The 20,620-nt window shown below is 36.5% G+C and overlaps 1 protein-coding gene and 1 long non-coding RNA gene across 12 annotated transcripts in view; both read right to left on the reverse strand.

Moving 5' to 3' along the window:
• Nucleotides 1–20,620, reverse strand: part of ATRX (ATRX chromatin remodeler) — a 267,954-nt gene that overhangs the window by 245,231 nt on the left and 2,103 nt on the right. For 9 of the 11 annotated variants that reach the window (XM_070462046.1, XM_070462049.1, XM_070462048.1 and 6 more), the window contains exon 2: nucleotides 15,252–15,341. The exons of the other annotated variants lie outside the window; for them this stretch is intronic. The gene's annotated coding sequence lies outside the window, so the exon portion shown is untranslated. The remainder of the gene's footprint in view (nucleotides 1–15,251; nucleotides 15,342–20,620) is intronic. 11 annotated transcript variants of the gene reach the window in all.
• On the reverse strand, nucleotides 9,945–15,240 carry LOC139033165 (uncharacterized). The gene is made up of 2 exons (XR_011485785.1): nucleotides 13,391–15,240; nucleotides 9,945–11,302 (listed from the first exon to the last, which is right to left on the reverse strand). It is a non-coding gene; the product is annotated as an uncharacterized lncRNA (long non-coding RNA).

Consider the following 20,620-nt stretch of genomic DNA (forward strand, 5'->3'; position numbering starts at 1 on the left):
ATGGCAAGATGGAACAACAATATCTTATGAATCAGTGAATTAAAATGGAAAGGTAATGGGCAAATTTAATTCAGATGACCAGGACATTTCTGGTGGTCCAGTGGTTAAGAATCCACAATGCAGGGAATGTGGGTTCAATCCCTCATCTAGGAACTAAGATCCCACATGCCTTGGGACAACTAAATCCATGTGCCACAACGGAGAGCTGGCATGTGGCAATTAAGACCCAATGCAACCAAATAAATAAACATTTTTAATTCAGTTTTTGTTTGAAATTACCATTATTATATCTACAGCTATGGGCAAGAATCCCTTAGAAGAAATGCAGTAGCCCTCATAGTCAGCAGAAGAGTAGAAGAGTCTGAAATACAGTACTTAAATGCAATCTGCAAAACAACAAAATGATCTGTTTGTTTCCAAGGCCAAACCATTAAACATCACAGTAATCCAAGTCTATGCCTCAACCGCTAATGCCAAGGAAGCTAAAGTTGACCAGTTCTATGAAGAACTACAAGACCTTCTAGAACTAACACCAAAAAATGATGCCTTTTCATCACAGCAGATTGGAATACAAAAGTAGGAAGTCAAGAGATACTCAGAATAACAGTCAAGTTTGGCCTTGGAGTGAAGTGAAGCAGGGCAAAGGCTAACAGAGTTTTACCAAGAGAACATGCTATCATAGCAAACACCCTTTTCCAAGAACTCAAGAGATGACTCTCAGATGGACATCACCAAATGGTCAATATCAAAATCAGACTGACTATGTTCTTTGCAGCCAAAGATGGAGAAGCTCTATACAGTCAGCAAAAACAAGAACTGGAGCTAACAATGGCTCGGATCATGAGCTCCTTATTGCAAAGTAGCGAAAACCACTAGGCAATTCAGGTATGACTTCCCTGATGGCTCAGATGGTAAAGCAACTGCTTACAATGTAGGAGACCTGGGTTCAATCCCTGGGTCAGGAAGATCTCCTGGAGAAGGAAATGGCAACCCACTCCAGTATTCTTGCCTGGAAAATCCCATGGAGGGAGGGGTCTGGTAGGCTACAGTCCATGGGATCGCAAAGAGTCGGACACCATTGAGCGACTTCACTTTCACTTTTCACTTAAATCAAATCCCTTACAACTACACAGTGGAGGTGACTAAAACACATTCAAGGGGTTAGATCTGGTAGACAGAGGGTCTAAGGAACTATAGATGAAGGTTCGTAACATTGTACAGGAGGTGGCAACCAAAATTTTCCCAAAGAAAAAGAAATGTGAGAAGGCAAAGTGGTTGTCTGAGAAGGCTTTACAAATAACTCAGGAAAGAAGAGAAGTGAAAGGGAAGGGAGAAAGGGAAAGACTTTCCCAACTGAATGCAAAGTTCCAGAGAATAGCAAGGAGTGATAAGAAAGCCTTCTTAAATAATACAAAGAAATAGAGGGAAAAAAGAGAATGGAAAAGACTAGATAATCTCTTCAAGAAAACTGGAGATATCCAGGGAACATTTCATGCAAGGATGGGCATGATAAAGGAGAGAAACAGTAAGGACCTAACAGAAGCAGAAGAAATTAAAGAGAGGTGGCAACCATGGAATGTTGACAGTTATCCGAAACATTTTAAACTCCCTCACTGAATTCCCGTCCTGTCCCTAGGAATCATATGACCAAGAAACTACAGTCACCTACCACAAATTTCCCCAAGAGGTGGAGTGATGCCAGAAGGGAAGAGAGTAAATGACTCCTTTGTATTCTCAGAGTCACCAGAATGAGGAAATAGTTGAGCTGGTTGTGCAGCGTTAAATATACAAAAAGCCATACTTTTTTCCATTTTTCTGGTTTCCAAAATTTCTGCTGTGTGGATGAATAAAATGATATCTGCAAATTTATCTGAAAATCCCAGAAGGAAGGTACTTCTCAAATACAATATTCTTCTTAACCAATAAACTATTTTTATAGCAAAAAAACACAGGTGGCAAGAATACACAGAATAATACAGAATACATATATAGAAAAAAGGACTTAATGACCCAGATAGCCATGATGGTGTGATCACTCACCTAGAGCCAGACATCCTGCAGTGTGAAGTCAAGTGGGCCTTAGGAAGTATTACTATGAAAAGCTAGTGGAGGTGATGGAATTCCAGCTGAGCTATTTCAAATCCTTAAAAAGGATGCTGTTAAAGTGCTGCACTCAATTATGTAAGCAAATCTGGAAAACTCAACAGTGGCCACAGGACTGGACTAGGTCAGTTTTCACTCCAATCCTAAATAAGGGTAATGCCAAAGAATTTTCAAACTACCATACAACTGTGCTCATTCCCATGCCAACAAGGGTATGCTCAAAATTCTTCAAGCCAGGCTTCACCAGCATGTGATCCAAGAACTTCCAGACGTACCAGTTGGGTTTTGAAGAGGCAGAGGAACTAGAAGATCAAATTGCCAACATTCATTGGATCATGGAGAAAGCAAGGGAGCTTCAGAAAAGTATCTACTTCTGCTTCATTGACTACACTGAAGCCTTTGACTGTGTGGGTCACAACAAACCGTAGAAAATTCTTAAAGAGTTGGGAATACCAGACCACCTTACCTGTCTCCTGAGAAACCTGTATATGGGTCAAGAAGCAACAGTTAGAACTGGACATGGAACAGTGAACTGGTTCAAAATTGGAAAATGAATATGATGAGTCTTTATATTGTCACCAGCTTATTTAACTTCTGTGCAGAATACATCATGCAAAATGCTGGGCTGGATGAATCACAAGCTGGAATCAAGATGCTGGGAGAAGCATCAACAATCTCAGATATGCAGATGATACCACTCTACTGGCAGAAAGTGAAGAGTAAGTAAAGAGCCTCTTGATGGGGGTGAAAGAGGAGAGTGAAAAAGCTAGCTTGAAAATCAACATTTAAAAGACTAGCATCATGGCATCTGGTCCCATCACTTCATGGCAAATAGGGGGAAAAAATTGAAATGGTGAGTTTTTACTTTCTAAGGCTCCAAAATCACTGCAGACCATGACTACAGCCATGAAATTAAAAGACACTTACTCCTTGGAAGAAAAGCTATGACAAACCTGTACATGCATGGTAAATCACTTCAGTCATGTTGGACTCTGAGACCCTATGGACTGTAGCCTGCCAGGCGCCTCTGTCCATAGGATTCTCTAGGCAAGAATAGCAGAGTGGGTCACTGTGCCCTCCTCCAGGGGATCTTCCTGACCCAGGGATTGAATCCAGGTCTCTTACACCTCTTGCATCAGCAGGCGCGTTCTTTACCACTAGTGCCACCTAGAAGCCCTAAACATCAAATTGAATAGCAGAGACATCATTTTGCCAACAAAGGTCTACATAATCAAAGCTGCTATGGTTTTTTCAGTAGTCATGTATGGCTGTGAGGGTCGGACCATAAAGAAGGCTGAGTGTCCGACGCTTTCGAATTGTGGTGCTAGAGAAGATTCTTGAGAGTTCCCTTGACTGCAAAGAGATCAAACCAGTCAATCCTAAAGGAAATCAACCCTAAATATTCACTGGAAGGACCAGTGCTGAAACTGAAGCTCCAATACTTTGGCCTCATGATGGGAAGAGCCAACTCACTGGAAAAGACTCTGATGCCGGGAAAAACTGAAGGCAAAAGGAGAAGGGGGCAGCAGAGGATGAGATGGTTAGATAGCATCACTGACTCAACAGACATGAATTTGAGCAAACTCTGGGAGATAGTGAAGGACAGGGGAGCCTGGCATGCCACAGTCCATGGGGTCGCAAAGAGTCAGACACTACTTAGCAACTGAACAACAACAAACAGCTGATTTACAATACTGTGTTAGTTTAGGGTACACAGCATAGTGATTCAGTAGTTCTGCAGATTATATTCAATTATAGATTATTACACGATAATGGATATACAGTATATCTTTGTTATCTATTTTAAATACTGTAGTTTGTATCTGTTAATCCCATACTCCTAACTGGTAACAACTCGTTTGTTTTCTGTTTAAATCTGTTTTCTCTTTTGCTATATACATTAGTTTGTATTATTATTTTTTTAGATTCCACATATAAACATATCATATAGTATTTGTCTTTCTCTGACTTATTTCACTTAGCATCATATTATGTAAGTCCATCCAAGTTGCTGCAAATGGCCATACTTCAACATTTTACATGGTTGAGTAATATTTCATCACACACACACATGCACACACACATATCCTCTTAATCGAACCGTCTGCTGATGTGCACTTTCATCTTATTTTTTTCTAGATATATACTCAAAGGTGGAATTGCTGGATGATAGTTCTATTTTCAGTTTTCAAGTAAGCCCAACACTGTTTTCCATAGTAGCTGCACCAATTTACATCCCAATCAACAGTGTACAAACATTCCCTTTTTAGTGTTATCTTCTTGAGTTTAACATTCACCATACACTTTTTATCATTTCATTATTGTTGCTTCAAAAAAGTTGAACATATTACTCTAAAGACTTTAAAGTATTTCTTGGTTTTCTATAATGAAAAGACAAAAAATTAAACAGAATAGCATGAAAAGCCTTTTCAAATCTGACCCCAACTCCCTTCCTTTTCTTCAAGTCTACATTCCAGATATCCTCTCCAATCACACAATTTCTTTCTGCTCTCAAGGCTCAAGTAAGGGCCCTTTTATCAAGTCTCTAGACTTCTTACCACCTAGAACATCTCCCTTACTAAGTAACATCACTATCTAGCCTTAAGACCCAACTCCATGGCAATTTTTACTGTTCTTCCACATTTCTTGGTTCGTATCCATACTTAACCATATCACAGAGTATTTCAGCCATTTACGCCTCCCCTTAGCTCAGTATTAATTATCTGTGAATCCCTATCATCTAGAATAGCAGTTCTCAAATGGGAGGACTGTGTCACCCCCATACCACCACCTCCCACAGGACTATCTGACATCTTTAAACATTTTTTGCTTGTCACAACTGGTGGAGGGTGGGGTGGGGGATGTTGTTACTGGTATCTATTGGCAGAGGCCAGAGAGTCAAAACACATACAGGACAGCCTCCCACAACAAATAATTATGTGGACCAAAATGTCTATAATGCCAAGTTTGAGAAATGTTGATATAAAACAATGCTTGGCTCACAGTAGGCCTTTAAAGTGTTTATCAAAATAGAATTAAACACCAATCAAAGCATTTAGAAATACAAGAAAAAGATACATAACATGGAACAATACAAGAACAACCAAGATAGTACAAACAATGTGGGCATTCATGCCCTAGCAGATATCAAGACTTCAAAAAAGCTACACTTATTAAGAAAATGTGGCAGAAGGGATAAATTAGGAGTCTGGGATTAATATATACACACTACTATAGCACAGGGAACTACACTCAATATTTTGTAATTACCCATATGGGAAAAGAATCTGAAAATAAATATAGATAGATAACTGAATCATTTTGTTATATACCTGAAACCAATACAACACTATAAATCAACTATCCATCTGTCCTGGCTCATGCTCAGTCGTATTCAAATCTTTTTCAATCCCATAGGCTGGAGCCCACCAGGCTCCTCTGTCCATGGGATTTCCCAGGCAAGAATACTGGAGTGGGTTTCCATTCCCTTCTCTCAGAGATCTTTCTGACTGAGAGATCGAACCCACATCTCCTATGTCTCCTGCAATGCAGGCAGATTCTTTACCCACTGAGCTACTGGAGAAGCCCAACACTTCAATTAAAAAAAATTAATTTTAAAGAAAATGTGCCATTGCATAGGGATTAAAACAAACAGACCAAGAACAACATTATACACAATGGTGGAGTAACTCCAAAATTCTGTCCCTCTACTATGGCAACAATTATGCTGGTAAAAACTATCATCAGAATCAACTTTTTTGGAACTCTAGAATCTTGTAATCGAAACATTACAACCACCAGGGGAGCACTTAATAGAAAAAGCTGCTTTGAAATGAGAGCACTGTGGTATTTTATTTTATGCACCTACCATGCCTCACTTCTCAGCTAGGTGGTGGCCATGAAGACAGTGGCCTACAATTCTAGCACAACCTGCAGACGTCAAAAGGAGTAATACGGACCTTATTCTTAAAGAATGGTAGTTGTGTGTTCTCACCTGTTTGGTGGTTTCCCTTTCTTTCACCCACCTCAGGAGGAGAAGCAAGTTCCTGAGATGAGCAACCTTTATACAAAGCATTTAAAGGAAAATATACTATCCACAGCCACCTGGGGCAAGGAATAACAAGCGGGCCAGACACTAGACAGACATTACAGGATGAGAAGGAAAAAGCTGGATGGAGAAAGAAAGACATACATGGAAGGAATGGGGACTCTGAAAAACTCCTATATATACCAGGGAATTTGGAAGGTCACACACACCCAGGGCTGGACACATGCTCAGAAAAGACAGAAGGCCATAATGTTCATCTATGGCTGACCTTTAGCCTCCACACAATCAGGCAGGGAGGGCTAGGCAAGAGTTTTAAATGAAATGGCCAAGCATTGAGAAGTGCCCCAATACCAAGTCAATCTCCAAAGACTGAGAGAGTAGTTTTGTCTGGATTTGGGCTATTTTTTTTTTTTTTTTTTTGTAGTTTGTCTGTATTTTTTGCTTTGATGCATTTATGGAAAGTTCAGTCAAACCACTAATGATGAATAATCTACCAGAACAAACACTTCAGTGTCCACACGTGACAAAGAATAGTCATAATAAAAATAGGTTATAAAATTCCCTAAGCAAAAACTACAATCCATAACAAATAGCAAGAACAAATCCTGTGGAGAAGAATGTTTTCCAAAGTCACCATGTTACAATATTCAAAATGTCCATTTTCAACAAAAAGTTACAAGGATGCAAAGAAATAAGAAAGTACGGCCCATTCACAGAGGAAAAAGAAGACAGTAACAGAATTGCCCCTAAGGAAGCCCAGATGCTGGAATTAGTAGGCAAAGATGTTAAAACAACTGTCCTAAATATGCTCACAGTGTTAAAGAAAACCATGAACAAAAAAAAAAAAAAAAAAAAGAGGAGGGACTTCCCTAGCAGCCCAATGGTTAAGACTCCACACTCCCAATGCAGGGGTGCAGGTTCAAACCCTGTTCAAGGAACTAAGATCCCCACACCTCACAGCATGGCAAAAAAGAAGAAGAAAAGAAAAATTAAAGGAAAACAAGTCTTAACAAGGAAAGAATATTCAGAAAAATAACTACAAAACACAACCAAATAAAATTGTGGGACTGAAAAAGTACAATAGTGAAAAACTCACTATAGAGATTGAACAGATGATCTGAATAGAAGAAAAATTCAGTAAACTTACACACAGCCCCATTGAGATTACCTAGTATGAGATGCTGAAACAAAATAGGATAAAGAAAAATGAAAAGAGCATGAGAGACCTTTAAGACACCATCAGGCCTACCAACACATTCATAATGAGAGTCACAGATGGAGAGGATAGAGAAAAAGGAATGGAAAGAATATTTAAAGAAATAATTGCCAAAAACTTACCAAATTTCATGAAATACAGGATTCCAAAAAGCTCAATTAACTCCAAGTAGGATAAACACAGATCCACACTGAGACAAAACATAATTAAACTGCCAAAAGCTAAAGAAAAGCTTGAAATCAACAAGAGAATGATAAGTACACAGGATTTTCATTAACATAAATAGTTAAATACCACGGAAACGAGAGAACAGTGAGATAATATATTTCACATGCTGTGGAAAAAACTGTCAACCAAGAATTCTATATCTAGTAAAGGTATCTTTGAAAAATGCAAAAGAAATGTGTCAAAAAAACAAAAGCTGAGTGAATTCACTGCTAGCATACCTGCCCTCAAGACATGCTACAGAGTCCATTAGGCTGAAATAAAAGAACACCACAGTGTAACTCAGAGCTATACTACAAAATAAACAACAATGGTAAAAGTTACTACATGGTTAAATGCCAAAGACAGCATTCAGCAGATGGAGGGAGCGGGGGCAATTAGTCAATCTCCCTAATTGAATTGACAATCAAAAACATTCCAAAGGACTTCCTTGGTGCTACAGGGGATAAGAATTTGGCTGTCAGTGCAGGGAACACAAGTTTGATCCCTAGCCCAGGAAAATTTCACATGCCATGGAACAACTAGGCCAGTGTGCCACAACTACTGAGCCCATGTGCCTAGACCTGTGCTCTGCAACAAGAGAAGCCACTGCAACGATAAGCCCGCACACCACAACTAGACAGTAGTTCCCACTAGCCACAATCAGAGAAATCATGTGTGTGGCAATAAAGACCCAGTGCAACCAAAATTATATAAATGAAGTTTTAAAAATAAAAGAAGAAAGCAGAGAGATAAAACTTCATGACTTTAGATTTGGCAATGATTTCTTGGACAGTACCAAAAACACACAACAAAAGCAAAAATAGATAACTTGGGCTTTACTAAAATTCAAAACTTTTGTATATCAAAGAACACTACCAAGAGAGTGAAAAGGCAAACCATAAAACGGGGGAAAGCATTCATAAATTATCTATCTAATAAGGAGTTATTGGAAGAGACTCACTGGAAAAGACCCTTATATGCTGGGAAAGATTGAGGGCAGGAGAAGAGGGCGACACACAATAAGATGGTTGAATGGCATCATTAACTCAATGGACATGAGTCTGAGGAAACTCCAGGAGATAGTGAAGCACAGGGAAGCCTAGCATGCTGCAGTCCATGGGGTTTGACTGAGTGACTAAACAACAAGGGGTTACTATCAAGAATTATCATTAGAGAAGACCCCGATGCTAGGAAAGATTGAAGGCAGGAAGAGAAGGGGACGACAGAGAACACAATGGTTGGATGGTATCACTGATTCAATGGACGTGAGTTTGAGCAAGCTCCGGGAGATGGTGAAGGACAGGGAAGCCTGGTGTGCTGCAGTCCACGGGGTCACAAAGAGCTGGACATGACTGAGCGACTGAACACCTAAAGAAAAACCATAAAATGTGCAGAAGACTTCAATAGACATTTGTCCAAAGGAGACAAACAAAGGGCCAATAAGCACATGTCAAAAGATGATCTGTATTACGGAAATGCAAAGCAAAACCACAATGAGAAAACACTTCACATCCATTAGGATGACTGCTATCAAAAAAATTTTTAAATAGAAGTCATTTTTGGAAAGAATCTAGAGAAATTAGAACCCTTATACATTGCAGGTAGGAATGTAAAACAGTGCAGCCACAGAGAAAAACAGTTTACTAGTTCCCCAAGAGATTAAAGATAGAAATCCACTTCAAGGTATATGCCTGAAAGAACTAAAAACAGGGATTCAAACACACATTTGTACACCAGTTTACATTTAGCACTATGCACAATGGCCAAAAGATAAGAAACATCCCAAATGCCTATCAACATATAAACAGATAAAAACTAAATGTGGTACATACATATAATGAATGGAATATTATTCAGCCTTAAAAAGAAATGAAATTCTGATACACGTTGCAAAATGGATAAACCTTAAGGACATTATGCTAAGTGAAATAAACCAAACAAAAAAGGACAAATATTGTACAATTCCACTTATTCAGAGGTATCAAGAACAGTCAAATTCACACAGAAAGTAGAACAGTAGTACCAAGGTTTAAGGGAGAGGGGACTGGGGAATTGTTTAATACATACGGACTTTTAGTTTGGGATGAAAAGATCTGGAGAAAAACAGTGGTGATGTTTGTACAACAGTGTGATTTATGTAAGGCCACTAAATTGTACACTTAAAAATGGTTAAAATAGTACAGTTTGTTAATTTTATCACAGTTAAATAAATAAAGCCAAAATCTTGAGGTTTTTTTTTGCAGATCCTACAAGATCTTAGCCCCTGTTATTTGCTACGGCCTTCCCTCCTACTAAGATAGAGTCTTGTAAAAAATTTTAATGTTCCACCTTAGGGCATTTGCCCTGATCAATATCACTGAATACTTAAAATGGAAATAGCATCTTGTTTAATGTTGACTGATTCAATTTCTTCTACTTTTAACATCCATTTTTCAGAAGGTAATCATCAAGATTCAGAGACTGAATAAGTTTCCAAAGTAAGCATGGAATTGAGTTAAGATTTTAACAGAGTATTTCTTACCATTAAGAAATACTGACTTTTATGCTATGACAGAGCTTTCTTTATTCCCCATAATGCACAGATATTTGCAAATGTGTAGAAGAATCCACAAAACTGTTAATAAACAGTACATAGTAAATTTCATTCACTATTAGTAGAAATTATTTATCATATTCATCGCCTGTCCCTAATCACATTTTACAGTTTATAATCTAATACTGAAAATGTCTTGGTTGAATCTATTTTTTATATTGAGTAGTCTGTAGTTCAGTCACTAAGTCATGTCCGACTCTTTGCAATGCCATAACTGTGGCACACCAGGCCTCCCTGTCCTGCATCATCTCCCAGAGTTTGTTCAAATTCATGTCCATTGAGTCGGTGAGGCCACCTCGTCCTCTGTCACCCCCTTCTCCTCCTGCCCTCAAACTTTCCCAGTATCAGGGTCTCTTCCAATGAGTTGGTTCTCCACATCAAATAGCCAAAGTACTGGAGCTTCAGCTTCCACATCAGTTCTTCCAATGAATATTCAAGGTTGGTTTCCTTTAGGATTAATGGTTTCATCTCCTTGCAGTCAAAGGGATTCTCAAGAGTCTTCTCCAACAACACAGTTCAAAAGCATCAATTCTTTGGCACTCAGCCTTCTTTATGGTCCAACTCTAATATCCATACGAGACTACTGGAAAAACCATAGCTTTGACTATACAGACCTTTGTCAGCAAAGTGATGTTTCTGCTTTTTAATATGCTGTCTAGGCTTGTCATAGCTTTTCTTCCAAGGAGCAAGCATCTTTTAATTTCATGGCTACAGTCACCATTTACAGTGATTCTGTACCCCAAGAAAATAAAGTCTGTCACTGTTTCCATTGTTTCACCATCTATTTGCTAGAAGTGATGGAAGTGGATGCCATAATCTTCATTTTTTGAATGTTGAGTTTCAAGCCAGCTTTTTCACTCTCATCTTTTACCTTCATCAAGAAGTCCTATAGTTCTTCTTCACTTTCTGCTATAAGGGTGGTATCACCTGCAAATCTGAGGTTGTTGATATTTCTCCTGGCAATCTTGATTCCAGCTTGTGCTTCATCCAGCCTGGCATTGTGCATGATGTACTCTGCATATAAGTCAAATAAGCAGGGTGACAATATACAGTCTTGACGTACTCCTTGCCCAATTTTGAACCAGTCAGTTGTTCCATGTTCAGTTCTTAACTGTTGCTTCTTGACCTGTTTGGTCTTTTTAAACAAGAACAAAACCTTTTTAAACAGATTCCAAATAAACTTGCTTAAATAAAAAAAAATAAACTAAACCACAGTGAGATATCACTTTAATATATATCACCCATTATAGCGGCCATAGTTTTTTAAATAAAACAGAAAATAACACATGCTGCCAAGGATGTGGCAAAATTAAAATTTTCATACATTGTGGTGGAAATGTTAAGATGTGCCACTGTAGAAAATAGTTTGACTTTCCTCAGTAAGTTAAACAGAGAGTAGCCATATGGCTCAGCAAATTCTACTCCTTGGCATATACCCAAGAGATATGAACACACAGTCCAAATAAAAACATATACAGAAATATTCACAGTAGCACTATTTACAATATCCAAAAGGTGAAAACAATCTAAAGGCCCATCAACTGATGAACAGGTAAACAAATGTAGGATATCCTAATAAAATATTATTCAGGCATAAAAAAGGAATTAAGTGCTGATACATGATTCAATATGGATAAATCTTCATATTGTATGGTCTCTTCTATATGAAAACTTCAGAATACCCAAATCCATTGAGCTAGAAAGAAAGTACATTAGTGTTTGCAAGGGGAATGGAGAAGTAGTATTGGCAGACACATGGTTTCTTTGCGGGGGGTAAAAGAAATGTTTGGGAATTAGATAATGATGGTTGCACAACACTATATTTAATGTCACTAAATTATACACCCTTGAGTGGTTAAAATGCTAAAATGTCCAAGAAAGAATAGAGGACTGAACAAATTACAGCCTATTGTTTTAAATACAAAGATATAAATGCTCTAATGCAGATAAAAGTTACAAATGTGAGTAATAAAGCAGCAACATTTGAACAAGACCTACATTTTACCTTAATATGTATAAATGGTGATCTCTAAGAAACATTCAAAAATTTTTAATTACAATAACCACATTCATGTGGGCCAAATCAGTAATTCCCAGAAGGAACTTCAAGAAATGCTTCATTCTGTTTGGCACAGTGATTTAATAGAGTTCATTTCATCAATATGCCATATCCAATCCCCACTCAAAGGCAGAGTCTTCAAATGGAGATAGAACGCAAAAAATGTGGTAAGAGCAAGAAAGCAAAGCAAAAAGTTTTATTCTGTTGTGAGAGGTTACAAGAAAAGTGTCTTTAGGAGAGAACTGGCATTCTCTCTCTCTGCAAAAGTTACAATTTTTAAAAGTTTAGATTTTACAGGCAGAAAGTCAGAAAATCAGACCTGATTCCAAAATTCATTCTTCAAGTCATGTAGCCCTAGCTCCCATCCAGAATAATCAGGTCAATGTTTAGAATTCAGATGTCAGAGACAAATCATGGAAAACAGTATTAAGTGGATGGCAATACTTAACTAATAAAACTTATTTAAATCTTTTAATATTATATTTGGAATGGGGAAGGAGGGGGGGAAGTATACCTAAAAGTCATTATTATCTGCCTTGAAATCCCATCTTTGCCCAAGTTCATTCTACCTCAATTCAAGTACTAAACTACTATATTATCATACCTAAAATGTCTCAGTTGATACTTAGCTTGTGCTATTATTTTGGAGGGTAAGAGGTGGGAATTAGAGGTATATGACAATATTCTCCTAAATTTACAATCATTCCTCAGTAACTATGGGGACTGGTTCCAGGACTTCCCCATACCAAAATCTGAGGATGCTCAAGACCCTTATATAAAATGGCAAAGTATTTGCATATAGCCTATGATCTTCTTCTCCTATACTTTAAATCTTATCTAGATTACTTATAATACTTAATATAATATAAATGGTATCTAAGTAATTGCCTATGTGTTTCAAATTCAAGTTTTGCTCTTTGGTACTCTGGAATTTTTTCCCCAAATACTTTCAATCGAGTTTGTTTAAATCTGCTGATGCAGAATCCACAGATTTGGCACAGTTGAGCACGGATTCAAATCTCTGTCACCCCGATGCTCAAAACATTCAGAGGCTTCCCATATTTATATATAAGGATAAGGTACAAACCCCTAAGCAAGAATTTGAAGCTTTCTGCAAAATAATTCACACATGACTTCCCAATCTTATCTAACCACAACTCTTACCTCAAAGAAGGTTCACTTTCCCCTCTTTACCCACTGAACATTCTTTTACTTCTCTTTAACAGCAACACATTCTCCTTATAATTTCTTCTTTAAAACTCAAGAGTACTCACTACTGGAGTATAAACTCCTCAAAGGAGGAAACTGGTCTGAGTTCATCTCTTTTTTTCCATATGAGAAAAAACAAATTGCCTTGAACAGAGGAATAATAAATGTTTATACAAATGATGATAATGCTTGCTGAGGGATTCCTTAAAAGAAAAGAACAGTGATTTGTTGAGTATTTTTTAAAAGCTCTCAAATCATTCAGTACCATCAAATATTTTTCTTATATCTCTAAACTGGAATATTCAATAAGCTCTCTTGGATGCTCTACATTCAGCCTTCAGGAGAAGTGTATTATTTCATATACTTAACAGGTCCAGTCACTTTAATATGAGACATATTCTTAATTCTTTATTTTTAGTAGATACTCAGAAAGCACAGTGAAAATTCATAAATAGGGTGTTTTGATTTGAATGTTGGGGGTACCTGAGGAAAGTTAGAAATGGGAAAGGCAAGAAAAATAAAGAGGTGGGCAAATTATCTCTAACTCTATAGAAATTAACCAAACTAACTTTAAAATCTGTAAATTGGGCTGATAATATTCGTATTAAAAGTAAAAACATTTTAAAATATAGTAAAAGCAAAGATGTGCCCCCTGATAAAATGTGCCAAGAAAAGCATATCGCTTCATACTATTTCTAGCAAAATACACAGCCACAAGGAAACATCAGACAAACCCAAATTAACTGGCCAGTGTTCTTCAAAAAATGGGAAAGAAAGGGATAAAAAGGTAAAGTCAACTGCTCCAGATTAAAAAAGATTAAAGAAACATGAAAACAAAACGCAATGCCTGTTCCAGAACTGGATCCTGGACCAGAGAAAAGAAACCGTTGTCTTTCACTATGGCAGACATTAAGAATAAACTGGCAAAATGTGAATTCACTATGAAGGACATTAAGAATCGACTGGCAAAATGTGAATAAGGTCTGTAGATCAGAAATAGTATTGTATCAAGGTTAATTTCTAATTTCGCTAACTATAATGAGGTTATATAGGAGAATACTCCTATTTGGGGGAAACTTTAATTTTGAAATAGAGTAAAAAGGCGATGATTATTCTTTATCTGCTTGCAGGTAGGATCAAATTCATCACCCAAGATTACAGTTATAAAAAACATTTCAAAAATCATTCAATAAAACAGTACATGAGATGAATAATATATTGACTAGAAAGTTATTTTAAGTATCTTTGATCCATGGATAGACATTTTTAAAATATCATTTATAAAAACACCAAAACATCTTTTTTGAGGGGGGGAGTTACAAGTCAAAATGCAAATTAGTACAGATTTTTTTAAAGTATAATGTAAGCTCCATGGGGAGCCTTAACTTGTCTTGTTCACATAAGCAGCACTTAGAACAGTTCTTGACACATGGTAATAGTAATTAGTAACAACTAATATTTGAGTAATTATCATGTCACACTAACCTAAGTGTTTTGGGTCCATTAACACTCACTTAAACTTCACACAGTCCAAGAAATATTTGGGGAATGAATCAATACTTTTTGCAGGATGACAATTAGTCAGTTCTGCAATGATTATGAGCTCCTAAAAATCACCAGGTAATGCAAAATTATACAATGAACACCATAGGACTCGGGGAAAATGGGGTTAGAAGCACAATACTCCAAAAACGTCATCGGTGACACATTTTTTAAAAAAGACAAAAACCTAATAGAAATGGTAGCACATTTTTACAGTTTACACACATTAAGTGATTAAGAAATACACAGTACAACAATAAATATGGCACTTTACCTTGAAAAAGACCTGAAGTTTGCTTGTGGAAGTGGGCATCAGAAGGGTTGCAGCTCATGAATTATTGTGAAGTGATGGAAGGAGGGTTATCTGAAATCGGATGGAAAATTGTAACAATAGATGTGGATGGGTGTGGCTCATAACACAAGAGGTGAACTGAGGTAGCTGATAGAGGTCTGAGGCATGTGCCTGTATATGCATGTATTTTAATGCAGCTCAGTTCAGCTGGGTCCAGCTTCCTGCATTCACCTAGGGCAAACTTTATATAAAGGGCCAGAGAGTAAATATTTTAGGCTTTGTGGGTCACTGGGTCTCTGTTGCAACTATCCAATTCTGAGACTCTGCTATAAAAACAGCCACAGGGCAATGTAAACAAATGAGTTTGGTGTGTTCCAACAAAACTTTATTTACAAAAACAGGTCCTTGTGGTGGCCATAGTTTGCTGAACCTTGACCTTGTAAACAAAATCCTGAATAAGCAAATACAAATTTTGTCTTATGCTCAAATTGATACCCAATATATCAATCTTGTTGGAACAAATGCACTTTTTTTTTCCAAAACAAGCATTATAGCAGAGCTAAATTTGGAATGCTATCAAATAAACCAAAAAATAACTGATACATTCAAATAAGCAAAATAAATCCAATATTACAAAAAAAAAATTTTTGATTTTGGATTTTAGAAATCAAATGTTACCCAAAAGTCAACTGACAAATGACCAAAATAAAGACAACTAGTGATACATTTTGAACGCTTGTCATTCAAAATCTGTGCATTAAATTCTACACCATCTTAAAGAAAAATGGGTTATGCTTTTAACAGCTCTGCTGAACTAAAATTATCAGGTTCAGTCACAAGCTTTTACAAGATCATCGAGCCATAAAAGTTACCATACAAACTTCACTATAAGATAAATAAGTTCTAAAGATCTGATATACAGCATATAGCATGGTGACTATAGATAACAACACTGTATTATATCCTTGAAAGTTGCCAGAGAGTAGATCTTAAATGTTCTCTCCACAACAATAATTTTAAAAAAGGTAATTATTGTGGCAGTCACTTCAAAGTATATATGCATAACATATCATCACACTGTATACCTTAAATTTACACAATGCTGTATGTCAATTATATCTCAATAAAGCTGGAAAAAAATACTAGTTGCCAATGGTTATACAATTATTTGCCCAGGAATTGAGTTAAAGATTCTAAGTTGACCTCCTTCCAGTTAGAAAACTCTAATATACATAACATTTCTTTGCTTGAGCTGCTATACCTCACATCTGAAATCCTTCTCCAGTCTTCTTTGTCAAAAGTGTATGTATCCTCCAAGGGCACATTGAAATACTATCTCTAAGCCTTTCCTGGACCCCATTAAAAATGTCTTCCTACTCTAAACTCCCACAGGAACTTAGTTTTTACCCAACACAGCATTTAGCCCTTTATATCTTGCTTCAAATTTATTTGTGAACATATCTTATTTCCTCTGCTTTGTAGAAAATAAGACTAATCTTTAGCCCTACTAATCCCCCTGTTGGACTGCCCTTTTTCATAGTCGACCCTTAACTGCTAACTTATCTTCAAGACCCAATACAGATACCATCTCCTCTGCAAAATTTTGCTAGACATCCCCCAAATTAGGCTTTTCTTCATTCTGATCCCTAGCACAACCAACAGACCTCCATTTTAGCACTGCTCTGTAAATGTTTATTTACTATTTCCCTCCTTAGATTAAAAATGCTTTAAGGAGGCAGGAATTTTGCCTTTTACCCTTTGCATATGCTAGAACAGTGCCTAGAACAGAACCTAGTTGATACTCACGTACTTGATCAATGAATAAAGCATTCCAAAAAAAAAATGGAGCATGGAGTATATACACATGAATACCACTGCCATACAATGATTTCTGAAACAAATATTGTATGTAACACTTGACAAGAAAACTGGACTACTGATATCAAGAATGGCTACTTGAAGCCAAAACTCAGAAACATAATCTGAAAACAGTGGCTAGAGAGCAAAATTGACAATTTTGCAGAGCAAAAAGCACAATTTACTAGAATATAGGTCTTTTCAGATGTATCATCTCCAATCAGAAAAGAGCAGAAAAATAATAGATATAGTAATCCTTCAAAATAAAAACAATCTGAGCCACAATAATTAGCAACGTTTTTCCTTTCCAATGTTTGTGTACATCATAATATGACATTATATTAGCAACAAAACACCTGCATCCTAACTGTGTAAGTTTTAAAGCAAACAAATTCAAGAAAGATATTTTCCCTCATCACTTCTCGCTACCCCCAAAAAAGGTAAAGTCAAAAAATGATAGACACTAACATAAATAGGACTTTTAATAACTTTATGGACCATCTAGTACAAATTCATTCTGCAAATGACAAAGCAGAGGCCTAGAAAGGATACATGACTTGTTCACAATCAGTTGAGCAATAGAGCTGCAACTAGAAAACTCAGGTTTGGCTCAGAGTTAAGCATTCATTCCTCTACAACCAGCAGTTCTAGTCTCAGGAACTCTTTACACTCCTGAAACACTTAAAAATTAACAAAGATCCCCAAAGAGCTTTTAGTCTATTGTCTTGTAAGAACCACTGTTATGACCATGTGCAGAGAGATCCTACTTAGACACTCCTTTTACTGCCCTGTTATATTCAGCATTCCTAAAGGATGATCTATATTTCATTTCCCATGGCTTAACCCATCTGAACAGCTTCTGCCAATGTCCAAGAGAACATTCAAGGTCTGGAGAAAACAGACTTCATGCAAATCCAAGAACTGCCTGCATTCTGTCATCCAATCTGTAAGCTTATTCAGATTTCAAAAGTGAAATAGGCACATAAATAAACACAATTTCTTACCAAAAAAATTATTTCACATACCTAAATCTATCTAAAAATACCTTTAAGTACTACACTTATCTTATCTCTAGAAATACAATATAAAACTGAAAGCTCATGATCAACTATGCCAAGAGGTGCCAATAATGGGAAGTGGCCTGACCACGATTAAAATCAAAAATGTCTTTCTTTTCACACCCAGCAATAACATAACCAAAGAGCTGACATTTACAATACTTTTCATTAGCACAGGGAACACTACTCAATGCTCCATGGTGACCTAGATAGGAAAGAAATCTTAAAAAGAGTGGATATATGTATAACTGATTCACTTAGAAACTAACACAACATTGTAAAGCAACTATACTTCATAAAAAATTAATTAAAAATTGTTTAAACCCTTTATAAAATTTGCATGTACTCCCCTGCCACAGGCCTGGCTTAATGCTTTCCACACAGTGGGAATGCACATATTTCACAGATAACATTTTTCAAAACTTAGGCTAGTATGCAACTCACTGTAGACTACCACAATAACAGACACTTTCTAAGTCATTTTCTCAACATCTCTCAATTTAGACAACTTCTACTTTTTAAAATTTAAGACTAGTTATACTGCTTTCAGCTTTTCAAGTAAGAAATTACCATACAGTTCAGAATGACAAGTCCATCAAATCTCCAAGATCTTTACATGAAAATAAATGAAAGTTTATCTGTCAATCAGAGGCTGATTTTTCAGGCCAAAAAATTGAAGAAACAATCTTACTGAAAACAAAAACAAATAATAAAAAATACTTTAAAAACAGTAACAAAAACTTTAAAGACCAGCCACTGATTTTTCAGTGTCTATTTGCCCTTCGGTATCCACGTGGGTAACTTGGATCCAAGATCCACCGCAGATACCAAAATCTGAAGATGCTCAAGTCCCATAGTCAGCCCTCCATATCTTCAGTTCTGCATCCTGGGATTCAACCAACCACAGACTGAAATCCCCAGTACTGAATGGAGGAACACAGGGCCAACATAAGATTTAGCCAAATCACCAATTCATGTTCCTCCCTCTTGCCTTTTGGCTACTTTTTCACCACAGAATCCCAGAAATGTTCCTTTTTATAAAATATAAGTAAAAATCAGAAACTAATCTTTGCTCCTATTTTTAAGTTCCAGACAGAGGCTCTATTAAAGAAAAAATGTGGAACAATTCCCTAATATAACATTAATGACAATGTATAGAATTGTTCATATTATTTCTGCCTCACATTAGAAGAAAATCAAGAATGATTTAAGATATAAAATAGACAACTAATAAGAACCTGCTGTAAGGAACAGGGAACTCTACTCAATACTCTGTAATGGCTGATATGGGAAAAGAATCTTAAAAAAAGAGTGGATATATGTATATGGATATTGATTCACTTTGCTGTACACCTGAAACTAACACAACATTGTAAATCAACTATACTCTAATAAAAGTCTTTTTTTAAAAGAGTGGTATTATGGATTTAACTCACTCAAGCTTTACCTGTCAGATTATCCTTCACCTATGATTATGACTTGAGATGAATAACACTTCAGACTGAGACAGTTATGAACACCCACTTTGAGTTCTTTCATAGTAAATAATCAGACAGCATCACACTTTTTAAAACTAATTCTTTCTATCTATTATATGTATTCTTTGCAGGGGGGGGGGGGTTCACATAGCTTAAGATTCTCCTGAAATTAAATGTTTCAGTTATCTTACTATCTCATATGAACATAAAAGGCAAAATATTATAAACACCTACAAACTCAAAGACCTACAACAAATAACAATAGCAGCTAACATGAACTTCTTCCATTGTAATACTTGAACTAAATTAAAATGGTCATAATCACATTCTTTCTGGTAGCTCAAGGAGGTATTAATGTCTTGTGGTTAAGAACATAAGCTCTGGAGTCAAGACTGGGTTCAATTTCAGCTCCATCAGTTAGAATTTATATAACTAATCAGTTTCTTTGCTCTCTCTATGCCTCACTTTCCTCGTCTGTAAAATGGGGAACACCAAGTACTTATTCCATAGAGCTGTTTTGAAAATTAATTAAAATTAAACTTAATTCATTAAAATTACACGGGTAAAGGTCAACAATAAGCACTTGATTTAAGTTGGGATTATTATTCTTACACCAATATATACAAAAATTCAAGGCCCATAAGAAAAACTGACCCTTGCATAAAATAATTCTATTCACAATGTTTATACATAATTAATTTGTTCACCCTAAAAGAAAGGGAGAAAATCCAAGGTCAATCTACAGTTTTAAATGCAGACTTTGTGAGATTTAGTAAAATCTAAAGGTCGTATTTAACACCCTTCATGTATAACAACATGGCTACCTGATAATAACTAGCCAACAAGTTGTACTGGGTACCTCTAATGTGCCCAGTATCAATTAAATAAAGGCTTACTGCACTTGGAACAATGAACACAAAGTCAGAAAACAAAGCCACAATCTTTACACAACTAGGGA

Source organism: Odocoileus virginianus, chromosome X (genome assembly GCF_023699985.2).
Source record: "Odocoileus virginianus isolate 20LAN1187 ecotype Illinois chromosome X, Ovbor_1.2, whole genome shotgun sequence".
Classification (NCBI taxonomy): domain Eukaryota; kingdom Metazoa; phylum Chordata; class Mammalia; order Artiodactyla; family Cervidae; genus Odocoileus; species Odocoileus virginianus.